Here is a 6,167-nt window from a genome sequence, read left to right as displayed (position 1 = left end):
ATTCCTTCCTTCTCGAGAATGGTTCTGTGGAAAGAGAGAGAGAGAGAGTGAGCGGGTCAGAAGGAAAAGGGCCAGAACACATAGCCACACTGCTATTCACAGTCTATCGTTTAACCTTCCATGTTTTCCTCTCATAAGAACATAAGAGACGCCAACGTTGGAACAGGCCAAAGGCCCATCCAGTCCAACACTCTGTGTCACACAGTGGCCAGAAATACCAGTGCCATCAGGAGGTCCACCAGTGGGGCCAGGACATTAGAAGCCCTCCGACTGTTGACCCCCCCCAAGCACCAAGAAGACAGAGCATCCCTTGCCCCAGAGTCCCTATCTATACCTTGTGGCTAATTGCCACTGATGGACCTCTGCTCCATATGCTTATCTAATTCCCTTTTGAAGCCGTCCATGCTTGTAGCCGCCGCCACTTCCTGTGGCAGTGAATTCCATGTGTTAATCACTCTTTGGGTGAAGAAGTACTTCCTTTTATCCATTCTAACCCGACCGCTCAGCAATTTCATTGAGTGCCCACGAGTTCTTGTATTGTGAGAGAGGGAGAAAAGTACCTCTTTCTCGACCTGCTCTTTCCCATGCATAATCTTATAAACCTCGATCATGTCACCCCTCAGTCGTCATTTCTCCAAGCTAAAGAGCCCCAAGCGCCTTAACCTTTCCTCATAGGGAAAGTGTTCCAACCCTTTTATCATTCGAGTTGCCCTTTTCTGCACTTTTCCCAAAGCTATAATATCCTTTTTAAGGTGTGGTGACCAGAACTGCACACAGACCGAAAGGTCTCAGCCCGTCAGCGCTGTTGTAAAGATAAAAGGGAGGGAGAACAAGGCCCTGAGCTTCTCGGTAGGATTGCGAACTTCCAGGCGGGGGCTGGGAGACCTCCTGGAATTAAGATCAGTTCTCCAGGAGAAAAGGGCTGCTTCGGAGGGTGGACTCCATGGCAGTATACCCCCATTAGGACTATCCCTTCCCCAAGCCCCTCCTCCCTTCCCAGGTCCCTCTCCCAAATCTCCAGGAATTCCCCAAGCTAAAGCTGGCAACCATAAGGATGGTATAGAAACGAGACGCCTTGTCTCCAGGCGACCAAGGTCAGCTTCCTTGGAGAAAATGGCTGCTTCAAAGGGTGGCTTCTATGGCATTCTACCCAGCTGAGGTCCCGCGCCTGCCCAAACCTCACCTCATGTTTCTTTATACAGAGGGATCAAAATGTGGGATTCACTGCCAGAGGATGTAGTGATGGCCACAGGCACAGACAGCTTTAAAACAGGATTAGATAGATTCGTGGAGGATAAATCTATCAGTAGCTACTAGCCATGGTGACTGAGGGGAATCTGAATCCCAGAGCCAGGGGGCGACACCGGTGGAAGGCCTTAGCCTCTATGCCGTCCAGAGGAACTGGTTGGTCACTATGTGAGACAGGATGCTGGACTAGATGGACCGCTGGTCTGATCCAGCAGGGCTCTTCTGATGTCCTTATGAAGGACTCGGCCTCTATGCCCTGTTGTTGGCTGTCCAGAGGAACTGCTTGGCCACTGTGTGGGACAGGATGCTGGACTAGATGGACCACTGGTCTGATCCAGCAGGGCTCTTCTGATGTCCTTATGAAGGACTCGGCCTCTATGCCCTGTTGTTGGCTGTCCAGAGGAACTGCTTGGCCACTGTGTGGGACAGGATGCTGGACTAGATGGACCACTGCTCTGATCCAGCAGAGCTCTTCTTATGTTCTTATGTCCTATTGCTGGCCATCCAGAGGAACTGGTTGGCCACTGTGTGGGACAGGATGCTGGACTCGATGGACCACTGCTCTGATCCAACAGGGTCTTCTTATGTTCCCCAGGCTCCACTACCAAATATCCAGGAATTTCCCAAACTGGAGTTGGCAACCCTAGAAGTAATGATCGTTCTTGAAAGCCTGATTATAGAATTCTTGCTTATATTTGTAAAGCAATGAACACCAGCTCCCTTTTCCCTCCTCAGCCTTCCTTACTCAAACGGCTCAACGGATGCCAGCATTTCCCCAGGCTCCTGTTCCTTCATGGCCCTGTGTGTCACCTAGCTGCCATGTTTTGCTTGTTCCCTTCTCCGATCCTGGCTTGCTCTAATACATAAACCAGTAAGACATCTATTTAAGTTTACCCTTGTACCTTTACCTAGCACAAAAGGAGAGGCAAACTGATTATGTCGTTGTGCTGTATGAGAAGTACTTGGATCACTGGGGTTGATTTTGCTGACATATTTTCTGAAAAGACCGTCATTTGTCATATACCATGAAGCTTAATGTCTACTGTAGCAAGGAAATGTTTACAAAGGGATATTAGATATCCCACCAATAGAACAACTGTATCCAGGGCTATTTTTTGAGCAAGAATGCACAGGAATGGAGTTCTGGCTGGCTCCTGAGTTGGCCACGCCCAGCAGGAACTCATTAGCATAATAGGCCACACCCAACAGCAGAAACTCATTAGGATTGGCTACATTAGGGGTGTGTGGCCTAACATGCAAAGGAGTTCCTGCTACAAAAAAGCCCTGGGTTTTGACAACAAACAAGGTAAACAGAATAAGAAGCAAAAGGTGGGTGTGGCTGAATGACCACACTTCTGGTAACATGGGGGTGCAGCCTAATGTGCTAATGAACTATGCTCTCATGGGTATGGCTAGATATGCTAATGAGTTTCTGTTGTTGGGTGTGGCCTATTATGCTAATGAGTTCCTGCTGGGCTTTTTCTACCAAAAAAAGCCCTGGTTATTCCTCACAATAATCCTGTGGATATGGTACCAGTTTTGTAATCTAATAAAGCACGACGCTTCCTTGGAAACGTGTGTGGAGATTCACTTGCTGCGGAACCTGACACCGTGGCCCCACATACACCATCTCTTCCCTGCTCACCTCAGCAGCTCAAGCACCCCTACTGAGGGAAGACACGGGCGGATCAATGCCCCATTCACCCCCTGCAGCTGTACTGCGGGAAGGTAAAGGGGCCTCAGGCCCAAGGAGGAAGACTGCAGGCGGGTCTTCACCACTTCCAATGGGCAGGTCAAAATGGCCCCCGCTGTGCCACCAAATCTGAGAAGAGAAGAAGGAGATAATGAGTCAGAGCTTGCTTAAACAAGTTTTACAAAATACCCACAGGACTGTTATCCTTGTACAGGACTGTCATGACACCCCGAGGGGAATTTTGGGTTCCGCTGCCACCACCCTGGACTTTCGGGTCCCTCGGGAGTCCCAGGGCCTTACTTGGCTTTTCCTATCAGGCCCCAGCCTGCCTAACTCACTCAGCCTCCTCCTCCTCCCAGCCCGGCCTGTCTCTCACGAGACCCAGCCGCAGGGAGGCAAAGGACCGAGGCTTCTCCCCTCCTCGCTCAGAGACTCCAGCTACCATCAACCAGCAGCCCGCAACTGCCTTCAACTGTCTTCCCCCAGACTTTGTTCCCAACAGATTCAAACGCTCCCCCTTAGAGTCTTTCCTGACTCTCCCAATGCCTTCTGGGAGTTGTAGGCCTAGCCGCCTCCTACTGCCACCCAGGCCTCTTAGGCTGGCTACGGCCGTACTGGCACAGGCCAGATCATGACAAGGACCATTCCATGATATTCCACGGCTACTTCACACATTACATTGCAAAACAAAATCATACATGTACAATGCGAAACATGGCAAACAGGTATTTGAAACCGCATGCTTCGTACAAACACACTGGTCAGCAAGTTAAGATTGTCCTGTGGTGGCAAAGGTTTATCGGACGTGTTGTGTGTGGACACAACAGCTGACTATTTTGGACTATCCCATTCTGCCGAGGCGCCATGGGCTGCCCATACGTTGCTGGGCTCAGTTTAAGGTATCGGCTATCACACACAAAGCCCTTCGTGGCCTTGGCCCCTCTTATTTGCAGGACTGCTGCTCTCCCTATCTTCCACCATGACAACTTTGCTCAAGTTAGCAGGGGCTTCTGGAGGCGCCAGCCTGCAGATGGGCAAAATCACTACCTGTACATGTGCTTTCTCCGTTGTGGCTCCCACCTTGTGGACTGGGCTGCCCGAGGAAGAGGAGAAGGAGGAGGAGGAAGAGGAGGAGATTGGATTTATACCCCGCCCCTCACTACATGAAGGAGTCTCAGATCGGTTTACAATCTCCTTTCCCTTCCCCTCCCCATAACAGACACCCTGTGAGGTGGATGAGGCTGAGAGAGCTCTTTCGAGAACAGCTCTGGGAGAACTTGTGACTGACCCAAGGTCACACCAGCAGCTGCGTGTGGAGGAGTGAGGAATGAAACCCGGTCCTCCCAGATTAGAGTCCACATCCTAACCACTATACCAAACTGGCTCTCACTCTCCTGAATTTCCGGAAACTATAAAAAAAGCCTGAACTATTCAAGAAGGATTTTCTGCACAGATAATAAGGCTGCACTGTACAAAATGGTTTTACAAACTTGCTTGGGTAAGTGATTAGAGATTGTGGCCTATACTGCTGTGTATGGCTTACTGTAAGCAGAATCCCATTTATGGAATTTCCGTACTGTTTAATGTGTCATGTGAATACTTGCGCTATGCTTCAGTAATTTCTGACGGTTCCAGACTTCTAATATCCTAATGCACTGGTTACTGAATGTCCCATTTTGTTGACTGTACTGACTCGCTATGCAGAACAAAGGGCAGGAAGGGTTGCCTCAGTGCTTAGTTCTCGCGGCCCTTTCTTACACGCCCAGGAAAATGCTGATCGCCACTTTGGGGTCAGGGAGCAGTTTTTCTCCTGGTCAATTTGGCTGGAGATCCTGGAGGGTTTTTGTCATCTTCTGGGCATGGAACAGGGGTCAATGGGGGTGAATTTCCTGCCTTGTGCAGGGGGTTGGACTAGATGACCCTGGAGATCCCTTCCAACTCTATGATGCAGTGGCACCTTTAAGACCAACAAGGTTTTGTTCAAGGTATAAGCTTTTGTGTGCATGCATACTTTTTCAGGTACAATAAAATGGAATTTCCTCAACCATTACATCTAGGGGGGGGGGGAGTTAGTCGTCAGGATGGGCCAATTAGAGTCAAGACAGAGACAGAAACAAAAATGGAAGTTACCAGTCCATACATATAGGTAGAAGGTGAGCAGTAAATTATCATACAGCATAATGAAGATGTTTAACAGATTCAAGGACCAAACAGGAATAATAAGATTGATTTATATGATTCCCATTTGTTTGGGTTCAATTATGGGGGGGAAACAGTGAAGGAAATAAAATGTCAAAATTGGAGACTGATGTATCCTTAATTGTGGAATGCTGAGAGTAATAAATTGAGACCCAGCCATCTCCCAAGCATGGAGGTGATTTTACAACATCTTCTTCTTTGAAGTGGAGTGAATTGGCTGTGCAGATTTATCTCTCCTGTCCCTAGTCCAAAGAAATACATTCCAATTTCTACTATTCATTATGTTACATTACAATTTACTATTCTAATCTATTATTCCAAATAAGAGATTAAAAATGGCTCTTCTGGGGGATTGGTGAGAATGCAGATGTAAGGGCTGAATGAGGTTAGTATATGCAGTGAGATAAGAAACCAATATCCCTGTTAAGTCCTGGGGATTCCATTGTTCTGAGTGTTGTAATAACTTGCAACTCAGCAATTTCCCTTTCTAGTTTGTTTCTGAAGTTCCTTTGCAATAGAATAGCAACCTGAATCTGACTCGATAAATGTAGTCTGCCTCGAGTTTCTGCAAGAAAGATGGACTATAAATGAATAAATAAATTGTCCTTAACATTTCAGAAGCACCCACATGCTCAAACAAGGTTTGGGACCACTGGGGCTAGCCATTCTTCAGAAGCAGAGGAAGGAAAAGATTCTTCCACTGGCCTACTTTCACCAGCTTCAACTGGTCAGCCATCTTGAAGCAGACCTTAAAAGAAATCCAGCGGCAATTTTCACCCACCAAGTATAATATTACGGTACTTTTTCCGCAATTACTGACCTTGAGATGGAGGACAGGTGAGCCAAGAGCCCCTGGTCTTGCCAAAGGCCTGCTGACTCAACTCACATCAACTGCCAGATGTGCCCTTTCTAAACCAATCAGAGGAGAGATTTCTGCCCTTTCACGACTGTTACAGCAAGACAACTGATTACATAACGGGGGAGTGTACGTAACCAGGCCACAACCGAAGTGAGGCAACAGCTCCCA

Source organism: Gekko japonicus, unplaced genomic scaffold (genome assembly GCF_001447785.1).
Source record: "Gekko japonicus isolate JY-2015 unplaced genomic scaffold, Gekko_japonicus_V1.1 scaffold2557, whole genome shotgun sequence".
NCBI lineage: Eukaryota > Metazoa > Chordata > Lepidosauria > Squamata > Gekkonidae > Gekko > Gekko japonicus.
Note: the sequence above shows the minus strand (reverse complement) of the source record.